The sequence below is a fragment of the Piliocolobus tephrosceles genome, chromosome 18, assembly GCF_002776525.5.
Source record: "Piliocolobus tephrosceles isolate RC106 chromosome 18, ASM277652v3, whole genome shotgun sequence".
In the NCBI taxonomy this organism is placed as follows: Eukaryota; Metazoa; Chordata; class Mammalia; order Primates; family Cercopithecidae; genus Piliocolobus; species Piliocolobus tephrosceles.
In genome coordinates, this window is record NC_045451.1 from 71,502,078 (window position 1) to 71,526,698 (window position 24,621).

At 45.8% G+C, this 24,621-nt stretch overlaps 1 pseudogene; it reads right to left on the reverse strand.

The window, feature by feature from the left end:
• Window positions 1–237: 237 nt before the first annotated feature.
• Window positions 238–18,979, reverse strand: LOC111553531 (annotated as a pseudogene).
• Between the last annotated feature and the right edge of the window lie 5,642 nt (window positions 18,980–24,621).

The window sequence follows — 24,621 nt, forward strand, 5'->3', positions numbered from 1 at the left end:
TCGTCAGTGGCTACTGCCCGGGGCAGCACAGATCTCCAGGGAGAGAGAGACTTGCCAACAAAGGAAGCCATAAGGCTGTGGGAAGGGCTGAGACTGCCAGACCTTGGCAAGAGCGTTTACTCATTGCTGGATGGATCCGAGGGGGACTCCTCTCAGGCAGCAAGGATCATTTTAGTTTTCTGAACCTGAGTAGGTAGTCGCCAGGCAAGGTCGTTTGCAGGCTGCTCAGTGATGGCGTCATTCATTAAAGCGCTCTTCACCTCCTCTGTGAGCAGATGCTTCCTGAGCCCCTGCGTATTCTGGGCAGGTGCCCTGGTGCGGTGCTAGTGTGGTCCCATTGCCCGTGGTTTCCCCTTCCCCGCTGCCCCACGGTCCTCCCACAAAGGGGTTCTTCCCAGGCTCCTCCCAGGACACCCTGGCTGCTTCTCGGAATGACTGAACATAATGTGGAGAATCTCACGGAATCCAGCAGTATCCCTGGGGAAGTCCCTCTTTACGAATTTTAGAAATGTGGAAACTGAAGCTAGGAGAAGATGACTTGCCCAAGGTCACGAGGTTGGCCTGGGGACCAGCAAGGATTTCAAATTAGCTGAGTGCCTCCCAAGTCCTCAGCCTGCTCTGTGGGTGCACGACATTCAATCCTTTTAATGGGTTAGAAAGTTATAAAAGCACGAACTCGAGACATCTTCCTTTATTTATTTATTTATTTTTTGAGACAGTGTCTGGCTTTGTTGCCCAGGCTGGAATGCAGTGGCTTGATCTCAGCTCAGTGCAACCTCATCTCCCAGGTTCAAGCGATTCTCCTGCCTCAGCCTCTGGAGTAGCTGGGATTACAGCTGTGTGCCACCATGACTGGCTAATGTGTTGTATTTTAAGTAGAGATAGGGTTTCACCATGTTGGCCAGGCTGGTCTCAAACTCCTGACCTCAAGTGATCCGCCAGCCTCAGCCTCCCAAACTGCTGGGATTACAGGCGTGAGCTACCTCACCCAGTTTGAAATATCTTTCTCAGTATCTTTTCCTCACAGTATTTCCCTCCTCAAAGTAATTAGTGATCTCTTATTTTCTGTTAAATGCCTCGATTTCAAGAAGCTTCATGTTTTAGTGCATCCTAAGGATCCCAGTGCCACCCGCTAATGTCCACATGGTCTGTCTGTCTCATCAGGGACTCTACCCAGGATGCTGCTGGTGCTTCATCACTTCTCTGAACTTACTGATGTACAGTTGTCTAAAAAAGATCAAAGCAGCTGGGAGTGGTGGCGTGCGCGTATAGTCCCAGCTACTTAGGAGGCTGAGGCAGAAGGATCCCTTGAGCCCAGGAGTTCCAGGCTGCAGTGAGCTATGATTGCACCATCACACTCCAGCCTCAGCAACATAAGCAAGATGCTGTCTCTTAAAAAAGAAAACAAAAGAAAAAAAAAAACAAAACCGCTAGGTAGGAGTGTCACCTAAGAAAGCAGCAAACCCAAGTATGTTAACGAAAACATTATGTTGTGCTTATAACATAAGAGGGCGCCGTTCGCTAAAAAAGAGATATTTCGGTTTCATCAGAGCCACAATGACCTAAACTTGAGCCTTATCACCATAATATTTGTTTTATGGGGGAATTTTTGATGTCCTTTCCACTTACCAGTTGGTAACACAGTCAGAAAGATAAGAAACTTAGACATGTATGAGTTATTTGTTGTGAATTATTTTCTTCGTTGCACTTTCCAAATAAATACACAATCAGAATTTAATTCTTGACAAGGTATTATATGGGTATTTCAGGACAATTTGCTTAACATTTTATATACATACAATGACATTTTTATCCATGATTTGACCTCTCTAGTTAGAAATATGTCCACTAAAGTGAAAATCCCATTTTTTCCCCTGGTATTTTTCAGGACTATTAGAAATTGAACAACTGTGGGAAAGTAGATTTTATGCGATGTTGGCCAGGGTTCATCGCAGGCCTTGTCTGGGACTACAAACAATCAGGCACTTCGCTCCTGCAGAGCCTGGGGCCTGGGCATTTACTTGGATGGGGAGCGCTAAGGACGACCCAGGGAAATGAGGCAGAAGTCAGAACCGAGGAACAAGATGGGATGGCGAGTCTGAGGGAGCTTTGCAGAGCTTCTCTTCACATTTGTGGCCTTTGTGGAAGACTGGTCCTGAGGCTGCAGGTGGAGTGGCCAGTACTGACTGGCTGTGGCTGAGGGTGGAGAGGTGCAGGAGAGAGCTCAAGGCATCACAGAATGGGGATTTTCTGGTTTTTGCCCCTAGGAAGACCAGGCAGCTGACCAGGGCAGGAGGAGCTCTGCTGTTCTCTTGGTGTGCAGACGGGGAATGGGGAGGTGGCTGGGACGATGGGCAGAGGTTCAGGCAGGACTCCACCCATTCCTTTCTCTTCCTGGCCCTGCACTGAGCTCTGAAACATTATTTTCCTCTATGTCTGGATTTCTTTCACTCATTCCAGTTTAACTTCTGCATTCACTGTTTAAAAGTTAACAAAAGAAAAAATGTCTACTTTATATAAGATTTTCCTGTGAAGCACTCCAATTTTTCAGAGATCTGAAACAGTTTGTTCCAATATTTTATTATTTCCATTGCCCTCATTTTCTTGTGTTTCTTTTTCAATTTTTAACTTTCTTAGCAATATTCTCAATTGTTCAGTTCATTTTCAATTTTCTTTTTTCTTTTTCTTTTTCTTTTTTTTGAGACAGAGTCTCGCTCTGTTGCCCAGGCTGAAGTGCAGTGCCATGATCTCAGCTCACTGCAAGCTCTGCTTCCTGGGTTCACGCCATTCTCCTGCCTCAGCCTCCCAAGTAGCTGGGACTACAGGCTCCCGCCACCTTGCCTGGCTAATTTTTTGTATTTTTAGTAGAGACGGAGTTTCATTAGCCAGGGTGGTCTCGATCTCCTGACCTTGTGATCCACCTGCCTCGGCCTCCCAAAGTGCTGGGATTATAGGCGTGAGCCACCGCTCCCGGCCTCAGTTTTCTTAAGTGCCGAATTGTATGACCTTTCCCTGTCGAGCCTACAAATTGTGATAGGTAGTGTCTTCATTGTTAGTATTTTCCTGTCCAAAGATGCTGGAGATGGAAGGGGTACCAACTACATGGCATTAAGTTTCACTGCCCCGTGTACTAGTGGGAGATGGTGGAAGGGCTGTGGGAGTTCAGTTGTTTGCAGTTCTCTTGCAAAGGTGGAATTTTGCAGGCAGTAAAACACGGCTTTGTTTGGGTGAGGGAGAAGGGACAAGATGGAGGAAGGTGAACAAGATGGAGCAGTACCTGTTGCTTCCGGGTGCTTCATCACCAACTTACCCGTGCAGGGGAAAATGCAGCCCGCGCCGGGAAAATGCAGATCAACTGAGCATGCGCCACGTGACGTCAATCTGGGAAAACCGAAACCTACCTAGCCACGCCTATGGAAACGCCCCTGTCCCACCCACGGCCCGCCCCTTTCCCTTAACAATGCATAAAAGTCCGCCGCAGGCAGGGGCCGGGGTGACTTCTTTGGCCCCTCTCGCTTGTGGAGCCGGGAACCTCACGGGAGAGCGCCGGCTCGACTTCCCTGGCCCCTTTTCCGAGGACCAGTGAACCTCGCCGGAGAGTGCGTGCATATTTGCAGATAAAAGGCTGCCACTTTCTTCACTCGTTTTGGTCTTTATTGATACTTAGTCTTTGGTTATTAATAATAGTAATAAAGAAACAAAACAGGCTTTTTTTTTTTTTTACAGAGAGACAAGGAGCCTTCCAGTAGTGGTTCAACACAGCTCTGCAAAATGCAACCCTCTTGGTAAGTTTATCCTGTGATAGAAGGAGATGAAAACTCAGAAATGACTGCTAGCCTGGACAAGTCCAAGTCTGTGATTTGAGTGCCACAGCCTTCTAGAAAAATTATCTGGAGCGAAAAGCCCTTGATGTGCAGGTGAGGAGCAGCTGAGTGGATCTTAATGCTTTTGAGAATCCTGTGGGGCATGAGGCAGGGAGTAAATGCATCCTGGCCTCTGTGCTCAGGGTCATGGTTCCTCTGAGACCGAAGTGTCCCTCATGTCTCTCCTCAGACCCTCCCCTTGGCTACCAGGCTGTGTTCCCCTCCCTTCTCTTTCTCCCTCCTCCTCCTCTGCCGTTCTCCAATCCAGTGCTTCATGTGCATCCAAATGGAGAGGAGAGGTCTTGTTAAGAGCACCACCTCTTCTTCCACCTCCTCCAGGACTCTGTGCACCCCCGTCCCAGCTGGCTCCCCACCAAGGGGCCCTGGGTCTCCTTTTTTTCTATCACAGTCTGGGTTTTTCTTGCACACCTCTATCCAGGAAATGGAAGTGACTTACCTTTGGCTTCACTCAGCCTCCATCTCACCCTAGCAGTACAAATCCTGAAACACTGCAAAGAAAAAAAATCAAGTCGTAAGGTTTTGTATTTTTTCCTTGAAATAATGTTGAGTTCTATATATTTAATTTTAGGATAGATAGCTCTTTTTTATGCAAGTGATTTTATTTTCTCTCATGTTGCTTCTTGATACTAATATAAATTTCAGGTTAGATTTAGAAAATAAAGATCACTTGACTACTCCTGTTACATCACACCCCCCAGAAAATGTAGGCAGCAGAGTTTTATTTGATAAGCCAGTCCACACGATCAGGTAGTATCATCTGCAAGCGGTTTATCCCATGGAGACATTTAAAATAGAAAAACAGTTTTCCATCTGTTAATGTTTGTATCTGCCACTGTTACAAGAAAAGGGTGAAAATGACTTGATGGTCCCAGTAAATTACAGTCGAATTAAAGCATGGTCAAGGTGTGGTGGTCACGTGCAGAGGGCAGTGTGTGGGGTGGGGAGTTCTGCAGGGGGTGGGACCCCCTGTCTACTGTGCTCTCGCTGTGCAGGGCTCTGGAAGGGTGAGCCTCGCTACAGCTGCTGAGTGAGAAGGGAGACAGGCTCAGGCTGTGGCTTTTTACCTCCCCAGCAGACCTGGGTCACTGGGACCCCAGAATCTTCATCTGGAGCAACAGTTCTTCACAAAACTGTCTATAGGCTTCACAGACCGACGCCCTTGGTAGCATCTTGTGCCAGGCCTCAGGATGGGTCTGGGTCCTTGCTCCTGGAGAATGGAGTATGGAGGTGGGTCTTGCCAGCCTGAGATAGAGTCAAGTATGTCTCCAGGGTCGTTGTAGTTACTGAGCAGAGAGTCCTGTGTCTGAGATCCATGTGCATTAGTCTGCTGGGGCTGCCATAACAAAGGCCTGCAGACTGAGCAGCTTAAACAGCAGACATTTGTTTTCTCGCAGTTCTGGAGGCTGGAGGTCCAAGGTCCAGCTGTTGGTGTTGGCAGGGTTGGTTTCTCCCGAGGCCTCTTTCCTTGGCTTGCCTTCTCTGCTTGTCCTCACATGACCTTCCCTCTGTGCATATCCCTGGTGTCTCTTTTTCTCCTTATAAGGACACCAGTCATACTGGATTAGGGATCCAGCCCTATGACCTCATTCACCCTTACTTGTGTCTTGACGGCCCTGTCTCCAAATGCAGCCACAGAGGGGTTAGGGCCTCAGCATCTCTGGGGACAGTCCTGTGTCTGCTGCAGTGCTGGTTGCAAAGAGCAGAGAGCCCGCAGCTCCCCTGGGAGAAGAAGGCAGGGGACGTGATATAGGGCCAGGGTATGGAGACAAAGTTGATGGCGAGGAGAAGGGATCCAGGAGGAAGCTGCACGGTCCAGTGGGTCCTGAACATTCAGTACCAGGAGAAAATATCAACTCTACCCCAAGATTGCCAAGAACAGAGAGAAAAAGCCCACTGGATAGGTCATCATAGAGGCGTTCAGTCCGCAGCACCACTCCCGTCCCACCTTATGCAACAACAGGCTGGCTGTGACTGGAGCCCGGTCCTGAGCCTCCACCGAGCTGTCCCAGTGTTCAGGGCAGTGTGCCCCAGTGCTTGTGGGGTCAGCCTGATCACGGTGTGTACGGGCCCTGGAAATGGGAGGTTGTGAGGCCCCTGCAGCCATCAGTCAGAGAACGCATGGCCGTTCAGGGGAGGCCGGCCTTAGTCACGGTCCCCACAGCTGCTCTGGTTGCTCCTCCTGCCCTGGTGACTTCCTTTTCTCAACTCCCTTAGTCACACAAGGCCCCATGCTCCCTCCATCCTTCACTAATGTCCCAGGGAAGATTAAAACATTGCTCCACATGAGCATCTAAGTGGGTGAGGCAAAGAAGTTCTTACTGTGCTCTGAGTTTCAGCTTGGTCCAAGTTACAGCTGCTGGGAATCTCATCTAATACATACCTAGAGTCATATTCTATATATATTTATACACGCCCACATGTATGTGCATGTGTGTGTATACAAACTTCCTCTTTAAAATCTTCCTGGATCATTTTTAACTTTCTCTTACTTTAAAATATTCCTGGATATATCGTTGCTTAACGTACATAAACTTGCATGAAATGATTCAATGTTTCCAAGATTCTCAAAAGGTTAAAAAAGGAAATAAACAGCTCCCATCTTTTCAGAATCTATCATTATAACTAGGCAATGTCTGGATGTGGCTTAGTTCCTGTAGTAACTTCCAGGAATGAGCAAAGTGATCACCTCCAAGGTGGTGCAGCGGCCTGCGGGGTTTAAAAGAGTTTATAGCTCCCCGTCTCTACTAAAAACAATACAAAAAACTAGCCGGGCGAGGTGGTGGCGCCTGTAGTCCCAGCAACTCTGGAGGCTGAGGCAGGAGAATGGCGGGAACCCGGGAGGCGGAGCTTGCAGTGAGCTGAGATCCGGCCACTGCACTCCAGCCCGGGCGACAGAGCGAGACTCCGTCTCAAAAAAAAAAAAAAGAGTTTATAGCTTGAAAACTGCTCCTGTAACAAAAGTTGTATTCATATTTGAGATGTTAAAAGGTGAGTAATTTTGCACATTTTCTGTCTTTGTTATGGTAAAATGCCACTTTTGACTTTGCTGATCTCACCCCTGTGAACAACGTTAGTTCTCCACCTACGATGGCGTTTGCCTGCTGTGCCCTCAGACTTCATTGGTCCGTGTCTGGGTGAGCGGGAATCATTCATGTGGGAAATTCTCCATCACAGGACAGTTAACGCACCAATGGCGTCATTGTGAGGTTGGAGATTTGGGGTGATGATCTGGTTGCTCGGCACCTCCTGGCTGGCAGACAGCGTGACTGTGGCCAGCAGGCAGCAGCACTCATCAGGGGCAGCAATGATGGGCCCAGGTGTTTCTAAGGAGAATTTGGTGTGAATGAAACACATTACGCAGCAGTCCCAGTTCAGGATGGTTGCACTTATTATATTTCTATATGGAAGTGTTTATTTAACACCACATTTGTTGGAAATCACACATATCTCAAAGCCTGTATAGGATCCAAGTTTATTAACAAAGGAAGGAGCCACTTCTAGAAAGTTGTTTTGTTTTTACTAAATCCTCTAAAATTGATCATATTTTAGATAAATTGTTTATTTGAAAACTTTCTTCTATGACCTATAATTGGGATTGAGTCTGAACTGACAAATAAATATAATTACAACTGTTCAGTAGATTGAAAATAGAATTAAATTTTTTCTTTAGTTTTGGCTACTTTGCATGAAAATGCTAGTTGTATTTGCATATAAAGGAAGACTAATTACCAAGACCGGAACCTAAAATTATATTTTCCTGAGTTTAGCAAGCTGAATTGCTTATTAACATCAACAAAAATGGATGTTTCTCTCAAAAAAAAAACCAGTTATGAGAGTGGTTCTTGGAACAACAAGCATAGAGATTGTCTGCAGAGGATCTCTGACAGGCGTTGCATATCATGAGCAGAGATATTGTCTGTAGAGGGTCTCCTGGGGGTGTTTAATGCCATACGCATAGATGTGTCTGTACAAGGTCTTTTAGGGATGCTTAATACCATATCCAAGTTTGCTTCTGAGGTCATGATCAGTGGAAAATAGTGGAAAGTCCAGTTGAAAATTGTATTAGCTTCCAGTGGCTGCTGTAAGAAGCTACAACAACAGTTTTAAGGTTTCTGGAATCTAGAAGTCCAAATCAATGTCACGGGGCTGGAATGAATCTCAGCAGAGGCTTGCTCACCCGGAGGCTGAAGGGGGAATGTGTGCCTTGTCCCTTCCAGCTTCTGGTGGCTGCTGCTATTCTCTGGCGTGTGGCAACCCCGCGCCAACACCTGCCTGCTTTGTCCATGGCTTTCTCCTCTTTCTGTCAACTCTCCGTCTGCCTGTCTGTGAGAAGGACACCATGAGTGTATTTAGAGCCCGCCTGGATAATCCAGAATAACCTTCCCAACTCAAGATCCTTACATACAATTACAAAGTCCTTTTTCCTGCTTAAGGTGATATTCACATATTCTAGGGATCAGGGCATGGATTTCCTTTGGGGGCCATTATTCAACCTTCTCCAAAAATTCAAACTGTCTGGTAAAATTGAACTAAAGCAAGTGGAAGGGTATGTCCATGTCAGACCCCAAATTCTGGGAACACAGAAGCCTTGAAACAGGAATCCCCCTAGAATTTCAAGCGCAGATCAGAGCAGACCCTTAGATAACCCGCTGATACCTGGGATGGGCAGCCTTCCCCATGCCTGGGAGTGAGCAGGTCCTGGGAAAGATGGGCTGATTCTGCAGCCAGGAATGTAATGAGTTTCACTGAGGTATTTCAGCGAGCTTTGATAACACTGCTTCCAGTAGTCCTGGGATTCAAACCCTGGGTGAAATTTCCTTGAATGGTTTTATGTTGGATCAATTGTCATTTCTTTATGTGGCAACTTCAGAGAATCTTTGAGAGTCTCTGAAGCCATTTCATAATTCATAGGCATGGCCTTGGGCACTATGCTATTTTGTGGTGACTAAGTCATTTGTCTAAAGATAAATATTAATATTGAATGAGAAGAAATACAATTTTTAAAGGGATCTAGAAAAAATAAATTGAAAACTCAAACAATTCAGGATATTAAAAAAGTCCCTCTTATTGGTACAAAATGCTAATTAACTTTTATTACAATGAATACTTTCAGTTGTGGAAGATAGTTTGATTTTCTTAAACTGTTATTACTTTTTAACTGCTATATAATTAAAAGGGATTAAAATTATTATTTTTCATCCTATGTCTTAATTTGTTCATTTTTTATTTGCTATGTCAATTGGTGTAGTTTGTAAAATGTTTCATGGTGTTATGCATATGTTTTTAATGATCCATTTCTCTATGTTGATAAAAGTGTGCTTTATGCTCATATGAAGGATGAAGAGCACAGGGAAAAAACTTTACTTTACACCCAAATCATTATTATGTGATGATGCGTTCCTAACGAGGGATGTGTTTCCTGGCCTTTAACCAATCCTCTTGATTGTCAAGAAACTGGTATTATTAGGCTGTTTCCTGATCTTCATTCTGTGGCCAGCTAGCATAGCTTCTTCTATACTAGTGGCTTAAATACATTTTGATGACAGAATTGGCTTAGTACCTAGCAGAAAGAAAAGTCATCCAATTTATTTATGTAAATTGATCTTTCAGGAACCATCTATAGATTTAGAGGGTAGCACCATTCAGGGAACCACTGTGATAGTGCTTAGAACCACGAAACTTTAAACTAGAAGACTCCTAAGACAGTATGTCTTCCAAATGTGTCATTGATAGTGTGAAAATCAAAGACTGCTTTTCCAGTCACATAGCTAATGAATGGAAGAACCCATTCTAGAATTCAGGTTTCTTGGTGCATTCTTGGTTCTCTGTCTTTACCCTAAATTTTATTTTTAGGGTGGAGGAGTGTTTCCTAAGCACTGGGCCATGGTGCTCTGGTGTATCCTAGATCATTCACAGGACTGTTGCCTGATTTACATCACTTGTGAATGAATTTACATTGCTCCAGTCAGAGAAGTACTCTTCAGTAGTGTCTATCGGGAGGAATTTGAGCTGAGCTGTTGTGGGGAATGACGTGGAGTCAGGCAGGCTTGCTGTGAGTAGTAGCATTTCCAGCTCATGCCCAGGAGAGCTTGGGTTTAGTCAGGACAAGCTGAAGTGAGCAGAAATGAGTTTTGGTCAAACAGTGGCGCCTGGATGAAGGGGGCCCAATGGGAAGGTGATGATGGCTTTGTTCTTCTGGGCACTGTTACGTTGTTGGGATGACAGCATCATGATTCTTGATGATTTGTTTGGGGTTGTTGTGAGTTGTTTGGGCCTTTCTAGTGTGCCACCAAAGATTCTGATGTTTGAAAATGTGGTAAGAAGACAAAGCAGAGAACCACTGAGTGAGATAGTTGGGCTGCGATGACCACTCAGGCAGCTCCCTGTGCTGGCAGCCTATGAGTTTACGATTCCTAGGTGTGTCAGGAGGGACTATGGGGGCAATGTAAATGAAAATGTGTTAATTACAGTGTTTGATTATTTAACTGGCTCTCCAATTCCCTCAATATATTAGAAAACAAAGCTTTACATACTATGCACATCATTTCAATGGACACTGTCAGTGATAATTAATACTAAACCCCATGTAGGTAGGTTGTGGCAGATTCAGCTGTTTGCAACAGGTTCCAAATTTTGATGCGATGGATTCATTAAAGCAGGATATGTGAGCTTCTCTGTTGGGTGAGTCTGACCTCAGGTGGCCTGGTCAGCAGTTCTTCCTCGGATGAATGTCATCCCGCAACAACAATCATGTTAATGACTTATTGAAGGAACAGTGGCTCCATTGTAACAGGAGTTTTTAGGGAAACACTCACAAGAAAGGCTTGTTTGAGCCAACATGTTGAACTTACTCGTTCTGAGAGGCTCTTCACTAATTAACTAAGTGAATTTGGAAAAGTGCATCCAAGTTTCGTCCTTTGGAAAATAAGGCTTTGGGCAGAGATGTGTTCCAAGGTAAGTGTTGGCACTAACATTACGTTGTTCAACGAGATCATGGTGGCTTCATGAAAAATGTTGCCTTCAGCCCTAGCAGACAGTTCCTGAAAAGAAGAAAATCGGATGAATCCTTTTTTTTGTGAGGGCGGTGGTGGGGTTGGCTCTTGAACAACCGATTCTTTCATCCTTTCAATCCTAAAAACAAAACAAAACAAACCCCAATAAAAGTCACACTATACTTTTCAGGGAATGTTTATATTTCAGCTGAAGTAGTACTTATGAAAGTCAGACTAGAAAAATGCTTAATACCAACAGTTACTAGCTTCACGCCGCACATGCGTTTTATAAAGCTCCCTCCGCCTAGGTCGCCCTTTGTGCTTCTCATTCCAAATGTTGCATGTTAGTGTTTTCTCCCATTTCTCATGGTCCCACCTTCGACCATCTTAGAACCTCCAATTGGACTTACAGGATTGAATTTCTCCGGCAAGCTTGATGCTGATGTAAGTTGGTCTAGATATTTCTCTTGGCGTTATTCTTTGCCATTGGGCTCGTAACTTTTCTTTAATTGCATACGTTCACTGATATGGTTTGGATATTTGTCCCCTCTGAATCTCATGTTGAGATGTAACCCCCAGTGTTGGAGGTGGGGCCTGGTGGGAGGTGTTTGGATCATGCAGACGGATCCCTCATGAATGGCCTGGGCCAGCTCCTTGGTGATGAGTGAGTTCTCCGATTTCATACGAGATCTGGTTGTTTAAAAGTGTGTGGCTCCTCCCCCATCTCGCTCTTGCTCCCACTCTCGTCATGTGACCCGCCTGCTTTCTCGTTGCCTTCTGCCATGAGTAAAAGCCTCACTAGAAGTCAAGCAGGTGCTGCCACTATGCCTCCTGTACAGCCAGCAGACCATGAAACAACTACACTTCTTTTCTTTGTAAATTACCCAGCCTCAGACATTCCTTTACGACACAAAAACAGCCTGATACACCCACTCCCAATCCCATGGAAGGATGATGTACGTGTCCTGTTATGAAGAAAGAGACAGCAGCAGCATGGTTTTGTAAGGCCCAAGGAAGTGACCTCTTCTGTGACAGCGAGGCCTAGTGGGAATCCTGGCCGTCACTTTTCTGTGAGGAAATGCTCCGGGTGGAGTGTCATTGCTAAAACTCTGCCTGCCGCCCCAGTGAACCTGAGTGCTGAGAGCCTGCGGCGGCAGCACTGCTGTGAGTGGGTGGCTGCTTGCTGCAGGAGGCCAGTGGTCAGGGCAGTTATGGTGCTGGGAAAAAAGATGTTTGAGACCCAACCCTGCCACCTCCTGGCTGTGGGAAGTCATTTAATTTTTTGTGAGCTTCAGCTTCCTCCCCTGTAAGGAGGAGTTAATATTTCAGACCTCGTGGAACTGTTAGGAGGATGAAATGAGATAACAGGGGACAAACAGCAGCCTGGAGCCTAGGACAGAGTAAGCACTGACAAGCACAGCTATCGTTACTCCTAAAGGTCTAGATTTTGGGTTCTTAGATCTCTTCAGGGGAAACTGAGTTTCCCTGCAGTCCCCAGCACAGGTACACAGCTTTTTCCTTTGGTTACTCAAAGGAAAAAACCCCAACTGTAAATCTGTCACATTTTCTGTTGATGCAATAGTTTTAGATATTTAAATATTCATGTGTTTGGCAAATGCATTAGGGCCAGAGTGATAAATGTGAAACATATAGATGGTTATCGGAGACATTAAAGGGAGACAGATGGTCTTTTGCGCACCAGGGATTGGCTGAGTATGTATTAGTAATTCAGACTGTAACATGTCATTAAGTTTTAAGCCATTTTTCTTTCCTTTCTCTATAGGCTGCAACACTAGGTGTGCTGTATTGACGAGACCAAAGTATAACACAGATCAATATGATGAATTTTAAAGGGAACTGGAAGTACATAGGATGTATACCTTTAAACATTTGATTTTTCTTGTAATGGGAAGTAGCTTTATTATTTCAGTTATAGGTCAGCGATGTAAACATTATACAAGCAATTCGTTTTTGTGTGAAAAAATTTTTGGAATATAGAGATAAGAAGAAAAATATTTTCTGTAGTTTTTCCACTCCAGCACATCACTTAAAATGTTTTGTTGCATTTTTCTCCAATATAACATTTCTTCCACATATAAGGTTTTTCTGTTCTTTGTTATAGTGATATTGTATGCATTATTGATTTTCTAATTCTCTTCCTTTTCACCTATTGTTATGCCATAAACATTTGAAGCCCACTTTAATCTTAGTAAATAATAATAATTATGGCTAACATTTATTGAGTGCTTACTATCAGACACTAACCAATTGCATGAATTAATACCTTTCCTCCTTACAACAACCCTACCAGGCAGATCTATCACTAGTCTCATGTTACAGACAAGAAGACAGAAGCCCAGAGAAGTTTCAAGAACTTGCCCATATCGTAGACAAGCGCACACGAGTGAGAATTAGCACCTGGACAATCTGGATCCTGAGTTCGATTCTAACAACTGCTCTAAATCACTCTCAAACAAATTATTAATGTTATGCGGCAATATTTATTTTAAGCAGAGGCACTGACAATTTTCCCATCTAATCTTGCCTATTAATGTGGATATGTCCATCACCTTGTAAAGTGCATAACTCATAACAAGAACTCGCTGCATGTTTTTTTTTCAATGAATGAATGAATTTCTAATTTGGATACAAGACATTAGCAAAATGCCATAGTAGATAAATATGTTGCATTGACTCAGTGAAATGTAAGTGAGGTAGAAAGTGTTTTCCAAAAATGGTGGCAAAAATGTTTCCCATCCTACTTGCCCTACCAGAACCTCGCCACTCCCCATCAAATGTTGAGTCCATGGCTGCTCTCCTTGAATCTTAGTGGCTCTTTGTAAGTCAGCCTCAGCTAATTAAGAGTGAGATAATTGATGCCGTATGACCTCTGAGGCTAGGTCGAAACTGAGGAAACAGCTTCTGCCTCACTCTCACGTGGGATGCTTGATCTTGGAACTCAGCCAGATTCTGGGTGGGAGCCAAGTAGCTGTGTGGAGGGGCCTTGGGGATGGGTGCTCCAGCCCACAGCTGCTGTCAGTCTCCAGACAGGTGAACACTGAGTCTTCAGATGACCTCAGCCCCAGGAGCTGCCCCTACTGATGCCACATGCAGCAGAAATGAGCCGGTCCCTCTGAACCCAACCCAAATGCAGATTCGTGAGGTCTGTGAATGCTTCCTCTTGCTTACGCCACTGGGTTTGGCGTTGCTTGTTACATAGTAATAGGTAGCTAGGACATGAGACTCACTGTTCATATTTATACCTTTTAAGAATCACTTGGCTAAATCGGTAGTTGGAAACCAATTTGTGGATTAAAACAGCATCGGTTTATTTGTAAAATTCTAGTGTTTTATTTAGACTTTTACTATCACCTGCAGAAGTAGATACATTCTCTGATAGATAATTGTCTACTTTCCGCTAGACGATTATCACTGTTTTAACTTCTAGGACGAATTTACTTTTACTTTTAAAAGAAATTTAGACTTGTGTGTGTGTGTGTGTGTGTGTGTGTGTGTGCGTGAGTTGTTCAAGATCTAAGTATCATGATCATCTCATTATCTTCTCTTCATTTAAAAGGACCAAACCCATAAAAAGTGGCAGAAATAAAAACAGCAACAAATAAACATAAATGGAAAATTTTGACCCTGAAATCTCAGAGGTTTGCTTTGTAATAATTGAAAAAAAAATCAAAGAGAATTTTATTTACTAATTTTATGGCAAGGCTGATTTAGGACTTGCTAGAAAAGTAGAAATATTATACTTTATTGATTTATGACTCCAGTTTTTCAATTTGTATCTTTAGTTATTTAAAATATAAATTTATCGTGCCCTGATCTTGAGAAGGATTGTATGTAAAATTGCTCAGAATTTTACATGCATCATCCCAATTAATTCTCACATAATCCCCTGACATAGTACTAACATCATTCCATTTTCATAGAAGAGGACACTGAGGTTCATAGAAGTACAGTCATATACTGCCTAACAAGGCTCTGGTCAGTGACAGACCCGGTATGGGATGGTGGGCTCATAAGATTATGATGGAGCTGGATGAGCACTAATCATCTAGTGACATTGTAGCCTTTGTATGTCACAGTGTAATACATTATTCATGTGTTTGTGCTGGTGCTGGTATAAACAAACCTACTCTGCCGCAGGTGGTATAACAGTATAGCACACAATGTAAGGTACAATATATAATACTTAATAATGAAAATAAGCAACTATGTTACTAGTTTATGTGTTTACTATACTTTTTATTATTATTTTAGAATGTACTCTTTCTACTTATTAAAAAAAGAAGTTAACTATAAAGCAGGCTCAGGCAGATCCCTCAGGAGGTATCCAGAAGGCACTGTTATCCCAGGAGATGGCAGATCCTTGCCTGTTATTGCTGTTCACTATTGCTAATGCAATAACTTTCTTCAAAGCTGCATTGGATGAATTAAAACCAGAAATTGTAAATGCCTGCTAGAGGAACTTATGGAGTGAAGCCATGAAGGATTTTAAAGGCTTCTGTGGGATCAGTGGAGAAGTTAGGAAAATCATTCATGCAGCAAGACAGATTGGTGGAGAAGGGTTGCTGACATGCTCGCTGAAGTGGCAGAAGATATTGAAGGCCATCAAGAAGGGCTAACAAATGAGGAACTGGAAGAACTTGTTGAATCGTCTGCGGAGAAAGATGAAGAAATGAAGCAGAACCAGCAACATGGACATAATCGAAATGTGCTGCGGTGTTTCAAATTGCACAGACATTAAAAAACCAAATTATGGAATATCTTAGGATGGAATGCAGTGTTAAAATTACTTATATTCTCACTGAAGAATTATAATCTCTGCAGCAACACTTCGATGAATTGAAATTTCACACAACATCTGATTGCAGTGTTCTTCCAGCAGGTCTTGGCAAAAAAACACAACACAACAAAAAACACAACCCTTCAATTCTCAAGGATCCCCAAACGTCAGCATTGCCTGCTCCTGACACCCAGCAAAAAATACATTGTCATGGCACGATGCTCTGGGGTCACGCGAAGCAGGTGATCTTCCCCCCGATGTATCATCAGGAGGGCAGTGGTAGCCGAACGATATGTCAAAATGTCTACATCATTTGCCTCACTTCATGTCATCCCATAGGCACTGTATCACCTCATATTACCACAGGAAGGGTGAGTGCAGTACAGTAAGGTATTTTGAGAGAGAGAAAGAGAGACCAGTCACATGACTTTTATTATAGCCTCTTGTCTTAATTGTTCTATTTTATTAGTAGGTATGGTTGTTAATCACATATGGTGCCCAGTTTACAAATTAAGCTATATTTCCGGTATGTATGTATGTATAGTTAAAAGAATAGCATATATAGGGTTGTTTATTATCTGCGTTAGGCATTCACTGGGGGTCTTGGCACTATTCCCTGCAGATAAGGGGGAATTACTATACACATTTGGAGAGATACATTTTCTTCCATAAATCCACAGAAAATCGAGATGTTCATTGTTGAAGTACCTTGAGGGCTCGCAGGACGTCAGTAAGGAACACACAGCCAGCCGCATGGTTTGGTGAGCCTGTGGGGAGAGAGATTCCCTCCCTCTAAGCTGTCTGGCCTTTGTCGGGGTGAGGGGCAGGCTTCCAAGGGCAACAAGGACTCCCTGGAGCTCCTAAATGCAAAGCTCATTTGCTTTTTATCACAAAATGTGGTCCAAAAAACAGAGTTCTTATGACATGAATGCTATTGTCTTAACTCTTTGGGAGAAAAATCTATTTTTCAAAATACTACACAAAAGACTTATCTAGGAAACCATTGGGAGGCTTTAGTTGCTGTAATTAAGAGGTTTCAAACTTTTGTGTAGAATGTCCCTTAAACCACTGAGTTCCCCAAGTGTTCATGGTAAAAAGAATCATACAGTTAAATGAAATTGGTGCTGATATGGAGACACTGAAAATGGGCGCACTTCTGCGTATAAGTCGAATGCCCATTTAAGCCTGTAAAGGAAACACTCTAAATATCCTCTCTTCCTCACACATGTTGTCGTAACATAAATTGCGGTCAAGATCATGTGTCTCCACCCGACCCCATCAAACAAAAATAAAAGGTCTGCTCCTGAAAACCCTGCCTTCGTTGCTAAATCTCTGTGTTAAATAGTGTAGAGCGATTTCTACTAGGTGCTGTGATGCATTTCTCAGTGCCTTTCTCACCTGCTTCGCATAGCTCTTATTGTGCAGTACCACATATCTCCTGTAGATGGCTCTACTTCCCTATTAGCTCCCTCTATCCAGAAGCGGCTGCAAGTCTTTAAGCTCCTATTAGTAGTTCTGTTGGAGTTTGAATCGGGGACTGTGAAATGTAGTTGCAAACCTCACTGACCTAAGTGATAGTGGACACTGTTTATGTAGAAGGGAAAGCCATGAAACATTTAAATAAGGGGAGGCTGGAAAGGTCTACTTGGTGGGATGTCCTGGTGGGTGGCATGGTTTAGCCTCAGCAGAGATGCACCGAGGTGCACTAACTTTGGGTAACTCTGTAGAATCTTTGCAGCATCACAAAGCATTTTAGCATTTTGAAAAGCTCTGCGAAGTTCTGTAGAAAAAAACCGTGTTGATTTGCAAGATTTTTTTTAGAGATTCTACATACTAATTTTAACTATCAATACACATTTTTTTTTTCTTTTGCCTTCTGCTTCTTGTGACTGTTCCTGTCAGAAGCATTCTCCTTGACTTCATCTAATATCTTTATACTGTAAGTTTAGGGATCAAAACTACAGTATGGTAGCCACGGCTGATTTTATAAATAAAACTTTTTGGAACACAGCCACACGCATTTGTTGACCTATCATCCCTGGGTGCTGCTTCTGTGCTACAAGGGTAGAGTGGAATGGTTGTGACACAGAAGGTGTGACTTGCAAAACCAAAAATATTTACTATCTGGCCCTGCAGGGCTGGGCGGGGTCAGGGGCAGCTCCATGGTGTTCTGAACCGCATTTAGCAGCAAGGTCTTCACTGTGGTGCTGTGGGTGAGGCTGAGGCGTGTGGCCCTGGAAGCTGCTTCGGGTGTCCTCAGGCCCCTTCGAGTCTGAGTTGCTCTCAGAGGAGGGGGTGAGGGCAGCGGGCACAGGGGTTCCTTGTTCTCAGCATAGACATCAGCGCCAGCCTTCAGAAGGAGGAGGGTGAGGGTCGGGGATCCCAGACCAGCTGCCAGGTGCACTTTGTGTTTCCCACAAAGGTGCAAGCGTTCACGTTGGCCCAGAGCTTGGTGACCAGATGGGTGACCAACCCCAGCTCCTCCATCTCTGTGGCCAGATGCAAGGCTGTTCGGCTCCCCTGCTGCTCTGTGGCCTCCACCTCAGCCCCGCTGTTCACCAGCAGATCCAGGCACTCAGGACTTTGGGCTCAGACCGCCAGGTATACTGGGTACAGTCCCTCAAAGTCAGGCATGTGCAACAGCTGGGGCACAGCGGGAGCTCCACTCCAAAGCAGTGCATACAGCAACTCTGAGGCACTAGCGCCTGCCTTCAGTGCCAGGTGCATGGCTGAGTTTCTACGCCGATCAGCAGTGCCGGGTCTGCACCCACCTGCAGTCGAAACCTCACCACCCTTGTCTGCCCAGTGATCACCACCAGGTGCAGGGGCTTCTGGTGCAAGTGGTTGGTGAGGTTGACGACGCCGAGGTGCTTGGCGTGGCAGATGACATGGGCTATCTGCTCCATGACACTGGTCGGCCTGTGGATGATGGCCAGGTGCAGTAGCATGTCTCTGTTCTCATCTGCACTGTCAGCAGGTGGTGCCGTCTCACCAGCAGGGCTCTGTGGTGACACCATAGTGGAGTAGGGCCTGGGCGCTGTGCTGCACCAGGACAAACAGGCACATATTGTACTCTCAGGCTCGCTACAGCATCTCCAAGGCTTGCGGCTCTCACACTGGGGGTGAGGGGTTGGGGTGGTCCTGGAGGGGGCACTCAGCTCTGTGGCTTCCTCCTTGGAGTCCATTCCAGGCACTGAATGTCAGGCTTTTTATGCTACCCCTGCCCCAACAGCAGGACTCCATTGCCGGCCGCCAGGAGGTGGCTAAGGTGGGAAGTCACCCTGTGGCGGTGGCAAACACGTCATCCGGGAGGCTGCTGAGTGTCCCAGTGAGGAGTCAATGGAGCCCTGGGGCACGGTGGGTGGCACACTCCAGAGAGCCCCGCCCACTCTGGGGAGACCTGCCTACCAGCTTGGGGTGTCCGCCTGAGTGTGGCTCAGGGCTGTTTCTCTGCTGAGGCCCTTGCTAAGGAGGAAAAGCAAAGTGACGCAGCGGGTCACCTCCAGTCTGGCCGCACCCGAGCCTTACAAATGCCCTTCCGTGAGACTTGAGCACAAATTTATCATGATCAGCAAGGCCAGGTTCAAGGAGGGCAGTAGATTTTCGTCTACCAGCCCTTGTCTGCCACAGACCTCCTAAATTGGAAACAACATGCTTTCTCCTATACGGAAAAGCCTCAAACCCTCATAGACTTGATGAGGTCCGTTTTTCTGACCCATAACCCCACCTGGTCAGACTGCCAACAGCTCCTTTTAACTCTGTTCAACACAGAGGAGCACAGGAGAGTGACTCAGGCAGCCCTCCAATGGCAAGAGAACACTATGCCAGATGGTACAAATGATGTCCGGCATTATGCCCAGGAGTGGTTCCCAGAGATAGAGCCCAACTGGAACCTAAATGATGCAGAGGAGCGTCAGCATCTGCAAAGCTTATCAGGGGGCACTTCTAAATGGGATAAGAAGTGGAAAGAAAGCAATGAATATAGGAAAGATTTTAGAGGTGCTCCAAAAGACTGATGAGAACCCCATTTGGTTTTATGAGAGGCTGTGAGTCATACCAGCTCTATACTCCATTTGATCCAGAGGCTGCTGAAAATCAGCACATGGTGAAGACATCATTTCTTAGCCAGGTGCAGGGTGACATGAAGCGGAAACTTCAGAAAGTGGAAGATTCTCAGGCATGAATGCTACTCAGCTTAGAGAGGTGGCTCCTAAGGTGTATGTTAACCATGAACAAGAGGAAAAGAAGGAAATTGAGCGGAGGCTTAAGCTATTAGTGGCTGCCCTGGTTGAAAGAGAGACTGGCATTGTGAGGGGGCATGGACATGGTCGCAGACGTGGTTGTGGAAGAGGTTAGTCTAGACCAGGTTTTGAAGGCTGGAAAAGCCTGGAGAAGGATCAATGTGCATTGTACAAAAAGAAAGGACACCAGAAGGATGAATGTCCAGAGAAAGATAAGGGCAATAGCCATGACCAGGGAGTTTGGCTGGAGCCTCTGGCCACCAGCTGCTGTGTTCTGAGACCGGACATCGATCTAATTAGCCTAGCAGAGGTAGCAGGCTATGAGGACTGAGACAGACCAGCCTCCATTTCTTTGGGCCCCCAGGAGCCTATGGTCTCAGTGGAGATGGGGGGCCAACAGATGGACTTTATGGCAGGTACCGGAGCTGAGCATTTGGTAGTGACGCAACCTATAAGGCTACTATCCAGGAATTACACAACTATTATTGGGGCAACCAGAGTCTCGGAGAAGAGACCCTTCCGTCAATCAAGGAGGTGTATTATTGGAGGATGAGAAGTCCAGCATGAGTGTCTATACCTTCCAAATCGTCCAGTCCTCTTGCTGGGAAGACACTTACTCCAAAAACTGCAGGCGCAAATTTCTTTCAAGCCGCCAGGGAATGTGTCTGTAAACCTGAGTCAGCCGAAGACTATGGTATTAACCCTCACCTTCCCACGGGCTGAGGAATGGAGACTATATGCAGAAACAGCACTTAGACCAGAAGTGCCAGGACCACTTGAAATGTATGAATTACTTGCAAAGATTCCGGGAGTGTGGACTGAAGACAATCCACCGGATTGGCTGTAAATCAGGCAGCAGTCTTGGTGGAGCTAAAGCTCGGAGTGACTCCAGTATGGGTTCGTCAATACTCGTTGTTCATCGAGGCCATAAGTGGCATTCAAAAGCACATAGATTGGATCTTTAAGCATGGCATCATAGTGAAGTGCAGGTCCCCTTGGAACACACCCCTTTTGCTGGTATGGAAGCCAAATGACCAATATAGGCCAGTGCAAGATTTGCGCACAGTGAACCAGGCTACAGTTTCCATTCATCCAGTGATACCTAACCCCCTGGATGGTTAGGTTCTGGATGGTTGATGGGTCACGTTCCTGCAAGTGCTGCATAGTTTACTTGCCTGGATCTCAAGGATGCGTTCTTCTGTCTGCTGCTGGTCCCTGTGAGCCAGCCTATGTTGGGGAAAACTCAGTATACCTGGACGTGGCTCCCACAAGGGTTTAAAAACTCCCCAACGATTTTTGAGGAGGCGCTGGCATCAGACCTTAGGGCTTTCACTTCACCCAATGACAAGTGTGTCCTGTTGCAGTATATAGATGATCTTTTACTTGCAGCCCCTACCTGGGTGGACTGCCTTCAAGGCGCTGATAACCTCCTCCATCTCCTATGGGAAACAGGATATAGAATATGGAAAGAAAAGGCAAAAATATGCTCAGAAGGAGTTAACTACCTAGGCTTTGACATAAGTCAAGCAAAATATGAGCTTGGCAGTGAACGGAAGCGGGCTGTGTGTGCACTACCTACTCCAGCCACCCAGCGTCAAATAAGGGAGTTTTTAGGAGCACAGCTGGTTTCTAACATGTTTGGATTCCAAGTTTCTCACTCATGGCAAAACTGCTACATGAAGCCACAAAGCGGGGAGAAAAGGAACGCCCCTCCTCTGGTGGGGACCTGACCAGGGAAAGGCCTTTAAAGAAATCAAGAGAGCCCTGCTACAGGCCCCAGCCTTAGGGCTGCAAGACCACGCTAAGCTTTTCTTCCTACATGTCTCTGAGCAAGAAGGAATGGCTATTGGAGTTCTGATGATCCAAATGATGAGGTCATGGCAGCGGCCAGTGACATATTTATCTAAACAGTTAGACACCGTAGCACAGGCTGGCCCCCTTGCTTTAAAGCACTAGCAGCCACAGCCCTGCTGGCACAACAAGCCAACAGACTAACTTTAGGACAGAAATTAATAATTTGAGTGCCACACTCAGTTATAACTCTCATGGACCAAAGAGGGCACCACTGGTTATCAAACCCAAGAATGACTAAGTATCGAGGACTCCTATGTGAAAATCCATATATAACTGTAGAAACTGTCAATACTTTCAATCCAGCCACTCTGCTGCCCACAGACAAGCTGAGGGATCCCCTCCCTCAACATTTTTGCATAGATGCGGTAGAGGAAGTATTCTGCAGCGGAAGAGACTCAGCGGATCAGCCCCTTGGAGGCCCAGATGTCGACAGCGGAAGAGACTCAGCAGATCAGCCCCTTGGAGGCCCAGATGTCGACAGCGGAAGAGACTCAGCAGATCAGCCCCTTGGAGGCCCAGATGCCGAGCACTTCACAGACGGAAGCAGTTTCCTATCAGAAGGGGTCTGCCGAGCTGCGTATGCAGTAGTGACATGTGACTCAGTGGTGGAAGCTCAGCCAGTGCCTGCTGGGGCATCAGCCCAGAAGGTGGAGCTAATAGCCCTAACAAGAGCCTTACTACTAGCAAAAGGAAAAGTAGTCACATTTATACCGACTTTAAGTATGCTTTTGCTACACTGTACATCCATGGGACAATATATAAAGAAAGAGAACTTCTAACTGCAGGAGGGAAAGAAATAAAGTATAAGAAAGAAATTCTACAGCTCCCAGATGCTGTATGGGCTGCAGAAAAGGTGGCTGACATTCATTGCAAAAGACATCAGGCAGCAGGAACTTTTGAGGCAAAAGGAAACAGGAAAGCAGATAGGGAAGCAAAGAGAGCACCAGTGATGACTTTGCCCTCTAAGGAGAAAGCTCTGGTTACACCTCTCCTCCCAGAGATTTCTCTCCCAGAGACACCCAGCTACACTCCAAGTGAAAAGACCTGGTTTGCCGAGGAGAATGGGAGCTACATTGAAGGAGGATGGTGGAAGTTCTCTGATGGGAGATTAGCCATACCCGAGATGGTGGCTCCCAGATTTGTTAAACAGTTTCACCAAGGGACTTACATGGGAAAGACAGCACTAGAGACTTTGCTGGGGCGACACTTTTATGTACCACGACTCACCACCATTACTAAAACTGTTTATGAGCAATGTCTAACCTGTGCCCGAAACAGCCAATGGCAGGCACCAACCAGGCCTCCAGGAATTCAGGAAGTTGGAACAGCGCCTTGTGGGAACCTACTTGTGGACTTTACTGAATTGCCTCTGGCTGGGGGCTATTGGTACATGTTGGTATTTGTCTGCACCTTTTCAGAATGGATAGAGGCTTTCCCCACACAAACAGAAAAGGCACAAGAGATAACCCAGGTGTTGCTAACAGACATCGTTCCCAGATTTGGACTGCCTTTAACTTTAGGATCAGATAATAGACCAGCATTTGTGGCTGAAATAGTCCAGGACTTGACTTGGCTGCTAAAGATAAAATGGAAGTTGCACACAGCCTACCATCCGCCCGCAGAGCTCGGGAAAAGTAGAATGGATGAACTGGATACTCAAGCAAGTGCTGAAGAAGTTCTGTCAAGAAGCTTACCTTAGATGGGATCAGGTCTTGCCCATGGTCTTCCTCTGTGTCGGGTGCACCCCTACCAAACAAACTGGATATTCGCCCTATGAGATTATGCGTTGTTAAGGCTATAGCTTGGGAAAAAGGAAACAAGAGGAGGAGGAGGAAGAAGAAGATGATGATAAGGAGAAGAAAACACAGACTGGAAGGAAGGAAAAAGAACATGTGAGGGAATCAGAAGGCCTATTATGATACCTTTTTTCCCTCCCTGATTCATGAAATTTGAGTAAGTCCGATATCAACAAAAAAAAAAAAAGCAAAAGATACACAAATAGTCACCCCCTAAAATTTGTTAAGAGATAATGCCAAGGCAGGTGGCTCACCTGAGGTCAGGAGTTCGTGACCAGCCTGGCCAACGTGGTGAAACCCCATCTCTACTAAAAATATAAAAATTAGCTGGATGCAGTGGCACGTGCCTGTAGTCCCAGCTACTCTGGAGGCTGAGGCAGGAGAATCGCTTGAACCCAGGAGACAGAGGTTGCAGTGAGCTGAGATAGTGCCACTGAACTCCAGCCTGGGCGACAGAGCGAGACTCCCCATCTCAGAAAAAAAAAAAAAAAAAAGTGAAATAATGCTGCTATTCACACCTGGCTGAAGTGCCAGCAGGAGGAGGGCGCCCTGCAGAGACTGCAGGAGAAGGAGGAGGACTCTTCCTTGCTCTGGCTGTTCCTCCACTGTTGCCACTGAGGCCTGAGGTACAGCACCCAAAGTTTCCCACCCACCCGAAGCATCCTATCCATCCAAGGCCTGGCAGGGCAGGACTGGCAATGCTCCTACTCCCCATTCCTGGCCTGTGGACTTGCTGCTGCTGCCACCACTAGTGCTAATGCCAGTACAACCACTGCTGCTGCCCTCAATGCACTGGCCCACCCTACAATGCTCCTACCACCTGGCCACTGCCCAGCCTAGCCCTTGCTGTGGCCGCAGCTAGCCGCCCTCCTACTGCTCAGGCGCACTGCAGTTCTTGTAGTCGCCACCAACCCCAACAAGGCAAGCTGCAGCCCCAGGCTGCTGGAGGCTCCAGCCTCCAGCATGCAGCATGCAGCATGCAGGTGACTCCTCCTCCTCCTGGCACGGATCAGCTGGGCGGGCAAAGCCAGAAAAGCCTAGAGGAGGATTCAGGGA